The following is a 14,185-nucleotide window of genomic DNA, read 5'->3' on the forward strand; positions in this document are numbered from 1 at the left end:
AAATCACTGGCTTCAGCACAGAAAATTTCACATTTCTATAGTACAGGATATATTTTTATTCCCTTGAATACAGACTGAGAAGAGCACAATGCAGCCTCCCAGTTTTCCAACCCTTTTTATTTTATTATGAAAGAGAAATTAATCAACAATTTTTCTCACTACTCAGAAGATACAGAATATTAGTGGCAGAACTCTGGAGGTTTATGCATCTGTAGACTAAATTTGAAGCAATGCTTTATTAAATGTATGGCTACTCTAATAAATATGAAGCATTTGGTCCCCCTCAGCCTGCATCCAGTAATATGATCATATGATCTTGTGATACCATTATATGTTTGATCTTTTCAAGTAATATATTTGGAATTTTTTGTATTGAATGTAATATTATATACATAAGGGTATTCAGAGACACTGCTATCAATGTTACTCAGTGACTAAAATTTAGTTATTCAGCAGTACCTTTAGACATACAGGTTACTTTGGATTGTCTGTAGTATCAATGTGAATAAAATATATTAAACTCTAGGAGGAAAAGTCTGTCATGTACTAGTCAGTTCACCTGTCTAATGAAATCACTTGAGAACTATGAGCATAAGATTTAAATTAAGTGGATAAATTTTGTCCCTGCTTTAGCAGTTATGCAAAAGTATGACCATAGCTAGCAATTCATTGACTATTAATGAAGCTTTTAATAATCCAGTAGCTAAAGTGTCCTTTCAGCTAGCAAAATCTGACCTTTAAATGTATACTATCCTATTAAATTGCTTTATCTTGTATTTCCAAAACACTGTTTTATTTTTCCCTGGGATCTATATTATTTTCTTGGGTTTGAAAAGCACATATGCATTTCCTGGAAGATAGGCATCAAAATGAAAAGTAGAAGCCCACAATTGAAACTAAATAAAAGAGATATGGACCATAGTCATTAAAGAAGGATCTTGTTTGCTGGATTTATTATCTTTTCCTCCAAACTCATTAAGAACAAGTCCAGCAAAGGGCTAAGGTCTCAATTAAGTTTAATGGGCATGACCAAGGTTTAATAGAGTGGGTGTTTTAATTTCCTTGTGATTACGCTAAATTGTAGCCTTAGTTTGCTATTGATAGAAATGAGATTTTGATCAAGAGGAACAAAATAGTTTTTACGAGAATTTGATAGAGCTGGTAACCTTTAGCAAAGAGTATTGTTTTGCTTAGAATTTATATTTGCTAATATAAACTTCCAGAGTGAATGTAGAAACTGGCCACTGACTAAATTTTATATCATCAGTTTTAAAATACAGTTGATGATTCAGTTATGGCAGGTGGTAGATACAAAAACCCATCTGTTCCCACGTTGTTCAGGACATCTAGGTAAAATATCCAAAGCTTTGGAGATCTGTGCCATAGCTGGCAAACTCTCTATATAAAAGCTGTCCAAAGTGTTCTGCTTCTAGCCTTTAATCATCTAGCTAGTGAGTCAAACATCTTCGTGAAATGTGTTTCCTTTCCAAAATGGCACAGGGTAAAAAGATATTTTATTTTCAGTGCTTTGCAAATTTGATTCATGTAATACTGGCTAGGTCCCAGTAAGATGAATGTTGTAATGAATAGGTACATCTTCAGTACTATTAGTTAAGAAAAATTGTCTAAGAATTTTAAATATTTTGGGAAGTTCGACCCCTGGAATGGTAGAAAAGGAAAATAATCTAAACATGAATCTTACTTCATCTTAGTAGATAAACACATTGACTGTTAAATAATTATTCTTAGTGAAACACGGCATCTGCTCTTAGAAAGGCACCAAGAAAAGATCTATATTTTAAAATATTTCGTGGATTTTCAGAGTAGAACTGTGTTATTTAAACTGTTATTTAAATATGCAATGTTGTTAGCTCATCCATTTAGAATACAACTAAAATCAGGGTTGTGTGTGTCATGCATGCTAAAATTTCCCTTAATATGTATATGTCATAAAATGGGCACTTGATGCAAAGTTGAAATTAAGAATTAAACTAGGTGCGTCTGGATATCTGACCTAATTTAACACTCATGGAAAATGCATTTGATAATTGTTGTCTTCCAAACAGAGCATGAGAAACCCTGGTAGTGCACAGGCTAAACTCTGGGATGTTAACCAAAAGATCAGCAGTTCAACCCCACCTGTTGTTGCACACAGCTGTTTCTATAGATTGACACCCTTGGGAACCCTACAGGGATTTTCTACTCTGTCCTGTAGGATCACCAAGAATAGGAATAAATTCACTGGCAAAATTGGTTTTGTAACAAAGAGTCTGGGATATAGGAAAACAGCACCACAGAAAGTGAAAAGGTTTAAAATGAGCCTCAGCTCAAAAGTAAATGCCATTTTTTTCTCTCATCATTATTTATTTTCTCAACACAATGTTATAATTCAATTATAATTACTGATAGGGACTCCATTGAGTAAGACAGTGAAATTTGAAAAATACCATGCATGCCTATACTCACAAGAAAACTTTTGCCTTGGATTATTGGAACTACCTATTATAACTTCCTCAAACTTGGGACTTCTTTTAACTTGACATCCATAAACAAATTTCTTAGCAATCAAACAAACACAAAGATTAATCCATTCTCAGGTAATATATGTTCTGCATCTGTGACTTCTTCAGTTAGAGCCATAGTGAGTTCAATGGTCTTGGATTATTTTGCACCATCTGTGACAATGCCAAATACGTGTGGCTGGATGTTGGTCTGCGTTCCTTTTTGGATCTCAACTAAGCTCAGTAATGACTATAGCATTGACACAGATCATTGTAAATGATGTATGGAATTAAAAACTCTTTGGCCAGGACACTCAAAAGAATGCAGAACAGAGTGGAAATTCTGTGGAGAATTGCTCTGTATTTTAATTCACAAATGTATCAATATGCTGCTGTAACAAGAAAGGTGAGATTAAAACTCAGCAAATTGTATCTTATTTCTTTCTATTCTCCATTATTTTATTTATTTTTAAAGCTTATAGATACTTTAATTATGGGAATTAAAAACACAGGAATAGTATATGTTGATGCCTAAACTTCTGAAGGTAAGAAAAGAAATAGAGTACACAGAATTTGTGCCGTGTACAATGTATTCCTTTTCAGAGAAGTCTTTCTCACTAGTTTTGAGTTGAACAAACTAAATATTGTGTATCCAGAGGTCTGATCAAACCCTAAATTAAATGCATTCCATTCAAGTTGATTGTAGCTTACAGCAACCCTGTTGTGTAGAGTAGAATATCCTCACAGGGTTTCAAAGGTTGTAAATCTTTATGAAAGTAGACTGCTACATCTTTGCCTAGCAAAGTTCCTGATGGCTTCAATCTTTAGCAGTCAAGTGCTTTAATTTACCCAATGTACCAGCATAGCACCCTCCCCTGGTCCAGATACCCCCAAAAGTCTTATCGTGAATTACTTTGTCAAAATATTAACAATATGAATGTATTATATTGTGGTAGTTACACAATTTCATGTCAATTGATAAATAAGAATTGAGAGTGGAGTCTAGCCTGTCAATTACGTCACAGCCTGGTGATTTCTCCTTGTGGGCATGGCCTTCTCATGAGGATTCTTGGACGTCCTCTCTTCGTCCCGGGAGGCAGGACATACTCTCCCTCTTCTTCACATTCCTGATGACAAGCCACATGGAGCCACGCTGATGGCAGCCAGGGACCTGAAGATGCTTCCACCACCACTGGATCCACAAGCTTTTCCACCCACAGGCCCATGATCTTTCTACATTTGGCATCATTGCATTTGTTTTGTGAGTCTGAAGAGGAACTTATTGACTAGTATCAGACATATGGGCTAATATTGAACTTCTGGACTTGATCGGGACTGAGCTGGGTTTTTTAACTATACAATTAGCCTGTAATATGATCATCTCTTATGCACATATGAGTGTCTTTAGATTTGTTTCTCTAGTCAACCTGGACCAGCACATATATGTTAAATTGATATTAACAATTTGTCTGTCTCAATATAATATGTTAAATTTATATTTGTTAACGCAGTAAGTGGGGTAAAAGAAGCAATCAATGTATAGAAAAGATAAGAAAGATAACCAATTATTTTTCTTAAATCACTGTCACCTTACTCAAGAGTCATAACTGTTTGGGGGAGATTTGTCTTTCTGATGTCTAAGGATACCATAATGGTTAAGAGTTCAAAATCTAGAGTCAGATTGCTAGAGTGGGATTTCAGTTTCAACACTTAATAACCATATATTCTTGGTGAAATCATTCATATTTCTATGTATTTAACCATAAAACTATATTTTAGTACTTGGGCAGTGACTACAGGTTACATTAAATGAGATAACACAACTAACACTTTTGCATTTGAAAATGTCTTTTTTTAATTGGGGGCTCATTGACTATCCTTTTTTAAAAAACATTTTATTAGGGGCTCATACAACTCTTATCACAATCCATACATACATCAACTGTGTAAAGCACTTCTGCACATTCTTTGCCCTCATCATTTTCAGAGCATTTGCTCTCCACTTAAGCCCTTTGCATCAGGTCATCTTTTTCCCCTCCCTTCCAGTTCCCCCCTCCCTCATGAGCCCTTCATAATTTATAAATCATTATTTTGTCATATCTTGCCCTCTCGGACGTCTTCCTTCACCCCCTTTTCTGTTGTCCATCCCCCAGGGAGGAGATCACTCGTAGATCCTTGTAATCGGTTCCCCTTTTCGAACCCTCTCTCCCTCTACTCTCCCAGTATCGCCACTCACACCCCTGGTCCTAAAGGTATCATCCGCCCTGGATTCCCTGTGCCTCCAGCTCCTATTTGCACCAGTGTACATCCTCTGCTCTATCCAGGCTTGCAAGGTAGACTTCGGATCATGATAATTGAGGGGGGTGGGGGTAGGAAGCATTTAGGAACTGGAGGAAAGCTGTATTCTTCATCGTTGCTACATCACACCCTGACTGACTCATCTCCTCCCCTAGACCCCTCTGCAAGGGGATTTCCAGCGGCCAACAAAAGGACTTTGGGTCTCCACTCTGCACTCCCTCCTTCATTGACACTGGTAAGATTTTTTTTCTGATGATGCCTTATACCTGATCCCTTCGACACCTCGTGATCGCACAGACTTGTGTGCTTCTTCCATGTAGGCTTTATTGCTTCTGAGCTAGATGGAACAATGTCTTATATGTAAACGGTGGCCACTGATATGCGATCTTACAATTATTTTTATTTTAATTTCTCACAGCCGTTGAATTTATTCCAATGTATAGCAACCCTCTAGGGTAAAGTAAAAGTACTCCATAGGATTTCTAAGACTGCATGTTTTATGTGAACAGGTAACTTCATCTTTATCCTCCAGAGCCACTAGTAGTCTTTAGCCACTGATCTTTCATTTAATGACTTGATTCTTAGCCCATGTACCAACTGTCACTTTACGGACTCACCATGGAAAGTATTAGCCATAACAGATATAGGGGCACATGAAATAAGAAATACTTTTCAAAGATCACCAATTCCTGTTTCTCTTTTTTAATCACTAGAGCCACTATGAATTGTAATCCACTATATTGCAGTGAGTTAGAGTTTATATGGTGTGGTAGTTACATAATCTGGTGTCAATTGAGGATTCAGAGCGAAATGGTGGAGTCTATTCTGTCAATCAGATCACAGACAATGAGTCTTCTGTAAGGGCATGGCCTTCTTCTGAGGATTCTGGGAACTACGGTATTCATCCTCAGAGACCGGAGATTCATTCTCTCTCTCTCTCTCTCTCTCTCTCTCTCTCTCTCTCTCTCTCTCTCTCTCTCTCTCTCTCTGCTCACTCCCTGCGAAACATCCCCATGGAGAAGACACATGGAGAGAGGCTGATGGAACAAGACCTCTGGATCCAGATAAGCCACAAAGACACCCCTGTCAGGACTGAGATGCTTACAATGCCACTGGATCCACAAGAATTCCATCCTACTGGCCTGTGATCTTCCTGCATTCGCATCATTGCATGTGTTTCGTGAGTCTGAAGAGGACTTCATAGATTGGTATCAGACATATGAGCTAATATCGGGCTTATGGCCTTGATCTGCACTGGGTTGGGGTATTTTCTCAATATTCAACTGCTCTTGTATATAAAGCTCTTTCTTATACACATATGAGTGTCTATGGATTTATTTCTCTAATCTACCCAGACAAGACTAACACGTTTGGTTACAATGTTGTCAGGTGATATTGATTCCCTTGTGACTAATGTCCCTGTGCACAACAGAATCAAACACTGCTCAGATTTGCACCATCCCGACAATCATTATTCTCTATGAACCCTCTGTTGCAACCACTGTGTCAATGCATCTCCTTTATGGTCTTCCTCTTTTTCATTGATGCTCCACTTTAATAAGCAAGTCCTCTCCTAACATGTCCAAAGTAGATGAGATGAGTACACATAATTTATAATAAGAATATTAAAGTTTCTTCAGATTTGAGCATTTTACTTTGTTATAAATCATAAATAGTGTCAGAATTTTTATATTTATTTGGATAATTACACTTCACTCATGTGATTTAGTCAATTTAATAATATTACTTATAGGGCATGTCACAAGCTGAATGGACATGTTTGGAATTTATAAAAAATTCAAATGCTACAGAGTTCAAAATCAAATAGTAAAGTAATCAGAAATTATTAGACAATAGTATATTGGTTTCCTTAAGAAACAAAGAACTAGATTCTAATCTAATATAGCCAGATAGCCAGAATCTCTATAAAACCCACTTTGAACAAAATTTATGAATTCTAAACTTCCCTGGAAGAATAGAAACCTATGCCAAGTATACTGTGGTATTTCAGAGGGACGAATCAACACGGAGAACCCTAATAAAAAAAAAGAGTCTGCGGTGCCCGTGGAACTAACTCTCCCTCAATGGAGGAGACGGGACAAGGTGAAATGATGCCTTGTCTCCAGACCCACCCTTTACTAACACCATTGAGGAAATGATCACTTGTCCTTCAACATACTTTGGGTGGGGGTGAGTCTGTGTTGGAGAGGGGCAAATATGATTGAACACAGAAAGGATAATTCACAAGCTCCAGCACCTTAGAGTTGAGATATTTATAGCCCATGCATTATTTTCCAAGGAGACAGGTGACATCATAATCAACTGGAGGCTGTCAATGCCTGGTCAAAATTCTCAGGATCGGACTGCGTCAACACTTCCAGTATCAAGGGATGTGCTGGATATAGGGGAGTGCAGAATTAGGTGAACCTGAGTTGGGATGAATTATCACAAGAGAGTTTGAACCTTATCTCTCCATAGACCCAGAATTCAAGGAAGCATCACCTGCCTTTCTGTAAGCTCATAACCAGATGAGAATAATTTTAAGGAGTCCCTGGCCCCTGCTCTGATATGCTGTCAGTGAATACGTTTCAAGTAAGTAAGGGAGCTGTGTGTTTGGGTTGGTTGTACTGATAATTGACCTATACACACTGAAAACTCAGAAATCAACACCAGAAGCATGATCTAGAGAGGGAAAGTAATTGTTTCCTGCTGTCAGTCACTGCTAGAGAAAGATGAGTGCCAAACAACCTACCCACCCTGAACTCTTCAGGATCTACAATGAAAAGTGCTAATCAACCCAGAGAAAAATACAAAAATAACACTATGCCTCAGAAGCAACAGTAAATCTCTATACACATTAGGAAAAAGAAAGAATATTTCCAGTCAGTGGAATATACATGGATGTGAATACAGAAAATATCTTGGAAGAGAAGAAAACTTTATATCTTCCCATAAAATAGTTTAAGAGAATGATCATCAGCTACTTTAAATGAATGGCGGACAAAATGTACTGAAATACATAAAATTGGAAAAGGAAATAAAAGATCCAAGAAAGAATTATAGGACAAATTTGACCAAATATATAAAAAATTAGGCATAGCTCAACAACGCTGAGTAGAAATTAAAAAAGCAAGCACTATAATATGGGAACTCAATAACATTTTCAAAGAATCAAACAGAAGAAATGATATAATGGAAACGCAAATTGAAAAAAATTTCTTGAAAACAAAATGCAAAAGGACCAACCTATAAAATATACCCCCAAACCAAAATAAAATATAAGATTCAAATGGAACACTATCAATCACCGAGACCTATAATATATATTGGTATATATAGAACACTTCACCCAACAAAAATTTATTTTAATTTCTTCTTAGTTCCCACAGAAACTATTGTAGAATAGATTATATTTAGGGTCATAAAGCAAGCATCAATAAATGTTAAATAATTGAGGTAAAACAAACCATCTTTTCAGATAGTAACAATGTAAAATTAATAATCAATCATAGAATGATCAACTCTAAAATAACAAATACATGGAAATTGAATATCACTTTACCCACCAACCAAAGTGTAATTGATGAAACAAAGAACACAATCAAAAGATTTTTTCGAAACAGATCAGAATGAAATTGCAACATACCCATACTTTTTAGATGCGGCAAAATCAGTACTCAGGGGGCAGAATATAGCAATATCTTCATACATCAATAAGGCAGAAAGAATTCAAACAAGCACTTTAACACATCAACCACAACAATTGGGAAAATGCAGCAAAAGAAACCATCAGATACTAGAAGAAAAGAAAAATAAAGATTGGGACAGAAATAAATGAATCAGAAAATATTTTTTAAACTATGGAAAAAAATCAATAAGACAAGAAGTTGGTTCTTTGAAAAGATTAACAAAATTGATAAACCACTGGCAAACCTAACAAAGGAAATTGTGAGAAAAACAATTATATGTGTAAGAAATGAAGTACATGGTATTACAAGAGAAGCAAATGAGATAAAAAGATGATCACACTGTATTATGAAAACTTGTATGTAAGCAAATTTAAAAAATTGAGTAAATGGATAAATTTCCAGAAATGCATTATTTACTTAAATTACCACAGAATGGTGGAGAAAATCTCAACGAGCCTTATTACATGAGAAGAAGTTGATCAAGTCATTAAAAATATTCCATCATTAAAAAAGTCCATGGCCAAATGATCTCACTGGGGAATTCCATCAAACATTTAGAGAAGATTTAATATCAAATTATAAACTATTACACAATATAAAAATGGACAATATACTACTCAACCCATTTTATGAAGCAACTATAACCCTTATAAATAAACCAAGCAAAGGCATCACCAGAATTAAAAATTCTAGACTAATATCCTTAGTTAATTTAGATGCTATGATCTTCAGTAAAATACTAGCCAACAGAATTCAGCTAAGTGTCATCACTATCAAGGTAGATTCATAGGAAATGTGCGAGGATGGCTAAATAAGAGAAAAACAATCAATGTAATTAATAAAATAAACAAAATAAATGATGAGTCATGTGATAAATGTGATCATTTCAATTGATGAAGAAAAGGCGTTTGATACAATTCAACATCCATTCCTAATAAAAGCACTCAACAAAATAGGTATGGAAGGGGCATTTGTCAATATAATAAAAGCCATGTATTTGAAATTAATAGCCTACATCTCACTAACTGGAAACAATAGAAATAATTTCCTCTTCGAAGTAGAACTAGGAAATGCTGCCCTTTATCACCAATTTTATTTAATATAATTCTGGAAGTTTTACCGAGATCCACAAGTCATCAGAAAATAAAGTGTTCACATAAGCACAGAATAAATAAAAATATCCTTATTTCCTGATGACATAATCCTATATATAGAATACCCCAAAGATTCAATTAAAAAATTGCTCAAACTAATTGAGAACTTTGTCAGCATAACAGGATATGAGATCAACATACAGAAAACAGTTGGATTCTGGTATATTAAAGATTATGATATTGAAAAAGATATTCAAAAATGAAACAATTTATAATAACTACACAAATGATGAAATATTAAGGAATATCTCTTATTAAAGAAACAAACCATTTATACAAAAATATTACAAAATACTCTTATAGGAAACTGTAAGTAACTTACACAAATGGAAAAAGTTTCCATGATCTTGCATAAGCAGGTTAAATATTGCAAAAATCAATATTATACAAATTATTTAACAAATTTAATGCAATTCTGATCCAAATACCACCATTTTTCAAAAATATGGAAAAACTAATTATCAACTTTATAAGGAAAGGAAAGAAACTTAGGATAAATGGAACATTATTAAAAGAAGGAAAACCATAGTAGGAACACTTTTACTCCAAGACCCTATGATCTATTATATAGCTATGGTATTCAAACAACCTGGTACTGGTGCAATGATAGATATGAAGAATAATAGGCTATGAATAAAAAAAAGAAATACGTCCAAGTGCCTATAGGCATCGAATCTTTGATTACAAAAAATTAAACCACATCAAATGGACAAGAGACTGTCCTTTTAACAAATAGTGCTAGAAAAATTGGGTATTCAAGTATAAATAAACGAAATAAGACCCATACCTCACACTATGTACAAAAACAAACTCAAGATTAACTAAAGGCCTAAATATGATTCTCATAATCATTAAAACCATCAGTGAAAAACCAGGGACACATTTAGGGCCCAAATAAAATGCATCAAACACTACCAAACATAAGAAAAATATCTAAACTATAGAAAACAAAATAAAGGATTGGGACCTACAAAAACATGACATATATGAACAAGAAAAGATTTCATCAATAGTCAACAGAGAATCCATAGATTGATAAAACATTTTCAGAAATAATACATCAGATAAATGACTAGGCTCCAAAATCTATAAAAAAATACATGTTAACAAATAATCCAATTAAAAATAGGCACAAAACAGTTAATTTACCAAAGATGACATACAGATGGCTAACAACCATGTGATCATTAGCAATAGGAGAATTACAAATTAAAAGAGCAGTCAGGCAACACTTCACATTAACACGTTTGGTATAACTGAATAAAACAGAAAATAACTAATGCTGAAGAGGATGTGCAGAGAAAGAAACAATTTTATATTTCTAGTCAAACTTGAGAATTGTACAAACACTATGGAAATCAGAATGGCACTTTCTTAACCAAATGTAAATCCAAGTACTTTATAATTCAGCAATCTCTCTACTGGGTATATATACCCCCCTATGAAATTAAGACTATAACAAGAACTGACATAGGTATACCTATTTTTATTGCAGTAATTTCAACAATAGCAAAAACATGGAAACCTCAACTACAGAGTAATACATAAACAAGCTCTGTTGCATTCATACTATGAAATTTTATGCATCAATTAAAAATAATGATAACACTATTAAGCACTTTAAGGGATGGAAAAAGCTAGAAAACATGTTTAGCAAACACAGTCAAGTATAGTATACAAACATAAATATTTGCCATTGTTATAAGGGGGAGAAGAAATGTGATTTATGCATCAATAGCAAGATTTTGATGACTAATGGCATTGCAGGGACGTGATGGCAACAAGTAGAGGAGCACGATGAAGGGAGCACAACATATAAACAAATAAATAATTAATTTGAAAACACAATAAAAATAACTTCATTAAAAAATACCAAAGGTATACAGGTTCCTAACCCCTCAAATCTGACTGTTGGTCTGAGTGGCTAAAAAGAGAGGGAGGGAAAAAAATAGAAATTATGAAAAGGAAAAGCCTATTTTTGATAAAACTTCCAGAACAAAAAGAAACTTTAACCTCAGAGAAAATAATTGAAATATTTTTAAAAACTTCTCTAACATTATAACAGAAGATTAAATAATAATTCAGTTTGAGAGAACCCCCAAAGAGAATTGATCACCAAATAATCATAAAACTACATCACAGTCAAAATTTCTCATATAAAAAAATTCCCAGAGAACTCAGGAAAAAAGTTAGTAATCACCTATAAAGATGAACCAGTAAGTATAAACTCATATATTTCTATGGAAACCATGCTGGCAAGAAGGTAATAGATCAATATATTCCAATTCTTGAGAGAGAGAAAAAAAGAAATGCCAACCAAGAATTCTATGCCTAGTAAAATTATCCTTCAAAGGTGAGGGAGAAATAAAATCACTTCCAGGCAAGAAAAAAACTAAAGGAATTTTTAAAACAAATTTTGTTAAAAAGACTACTCCTAGAAAAATTGCTAAAATTCTTTCAGACAGCAAATAAGCAATAAGAACAATACAGAGCGATATAACATCATTGAAAACGCATTATTATAAAGCAATCATCATACTTAAACAAACATAGAGTGAAACAGAACTATACTAATGAAAATAAGGACCTACTGAGTGGCAAACATGCAAAGTAATGACAAGGTACCCCCAAACAGATAGATATCTCAATCAGAGGTATGAAAGATAATGATGGAAAAGTGAAGTCAAGAAAGGGGAAATAGAGCAGACATATCTGGGGTGCCACAAATGCACAGCTGTTGGTAAAAATGTGGGAGGACATACCTCTAAGAAGGGGAGGAAATGACTATAAATACTTTTAAGGACCCCAATTGTGTAGTATCCCAGGTAATGTGCACCAAACTAACCACATTAGCTTTCGTTTCTGAACACATACTGGGGACCCAGGGACTTAGGACTGAATATTCATGGATTTGAAGAAGCAGAAGAGGGCTATGTTAGTCTGGGTACAGAAGAGGGCTGTGTTAGTCTGGGTATAGAAGAGGGTTGAGAAATTCAGATATGAGAGTTTTAAATAACGGGTAAGTGCACATCAAGAAAACATCCCAACCCAGTGCTGCCCAAGCCCACAAACCCAACATTAACCCATATGTCCAACACCAGTCCACAAAGTCCTCCTCCATCTCAAAAAACACACACAATGACACCGACTACAGGAAGAATGTCAAATCAGTGAATGTGTAAGCATCTCAGCACAGGCAGAGGTCTCCACAAGTCTGTTCCAGCACCCAGAGCTGCATCGGCATAGGTCCATGTGGCTTCTCCTCAGGGATGACTTGCAGGAATTGAGCCTTGTCAGCTGAAGCAGGGAACTGGCTAAGGAAGCTGAACCCTGGTCCCACCATCAGAAAGCAAGAGACCTGAGAACTACAAAGGTGAGGCTCACTGAGCCATTTTGCCATTCAATTAACCCCGTATGTGTTTATCGGCCAAGTTTGCGCAATAACCTTCAACTATCTCAAGAATATTGAACTATAAGTTGGAGGACAATCACTGCCTGATTACATCAATGACTTATATGATGTATTAAGATGTATTACTGTGACTGGCATTCTCGGTAATTACAATGGAGTACTATGCATAACTAAAAAGCAGCGATGAACACACGAAGCACGTCTCCTCATGTGAAGAATTGGAGGAAATTATGCTAAGCCAACAAAGCCAAGCACAAAAAGACCAGTGTGTCAGGAGTCCACTGAAGTAAGCTGTAAAATGCAAAAGGGGCATAGGAGAAAATCCGCTATATACATACATTCCTGTTATGAGGTACGGGAAACGCAGCAGGGGCCAGACCCAGGGATATATATATTGGGCTGGCCCAAATCCCAACTATGTGGATACCCATAACCAATCCCCGAATAATTCATTTCAGAAGACAGCACTGAAGCTGTGGTTTAGGGAGTGTGGTGCTTCTGATCAGACCACATAAGAGCAACCGAAGAGCGATTGAGAAAGTGTGGAACACATCCTGGCTCGCCAAGCCCAGAAGACAATATTCCTACTCATAGCAGCCACTGCACATAGAGACCATAGTGCTTGGCCCCACCATGAAAAATGATGTCCCTCTTGACCCAGAGTGCTCTGGGGGACAATACTGGAGAAACAATGAGGGAATTGTAACAGATATGACCCCACCACCCTGGGGCGAAATGCTAAGGGTGTGCAACAGAGCAGCAAGGGGAGAAAACCAATGAAGTCCCTGAGGAATACCAAAAATAGACTTCGGAGTCAGGGTGTGGCAGCAGATCAGGCTCCACTGGAAAACACTCATAAAGGTCAACAAACAAACCTGGAACTATATATAGGCTTTCCTTTTGGTTGTTGTTTTCTTTGGGGTTTTTTGTTGCTGTTTTGATTTTTGTTTTCTTTCGTTGCTTCTTTTTGCTTTGTCTTATTTTTGTGCGTATTATTGTCTCAGCATGTCTATCTACATAAGATGTGTGGGATAAAACAATTCAGAGGAGAAAATAATGGTACAAAAGAATGTGAACTTTTCTGCATTTGGGTGGAGACCACTGAAAATATCTATCAGGTCAAGTTGTCTA

Source organism: Tenrec ecaudatus, chromosome X (assembly GCF_050624435.1).
Source record: "Tenrec ecaudatus isolate mTenEca1 chromosome X, mTenEca1.hap1, whole genome shotgun sequence".
NCBI lineage: Eukaryota > Metazoa > Chordata > Mammalia > Afrosoricida > Tenrecidae > Tenrec > Tenrec ecaudatus.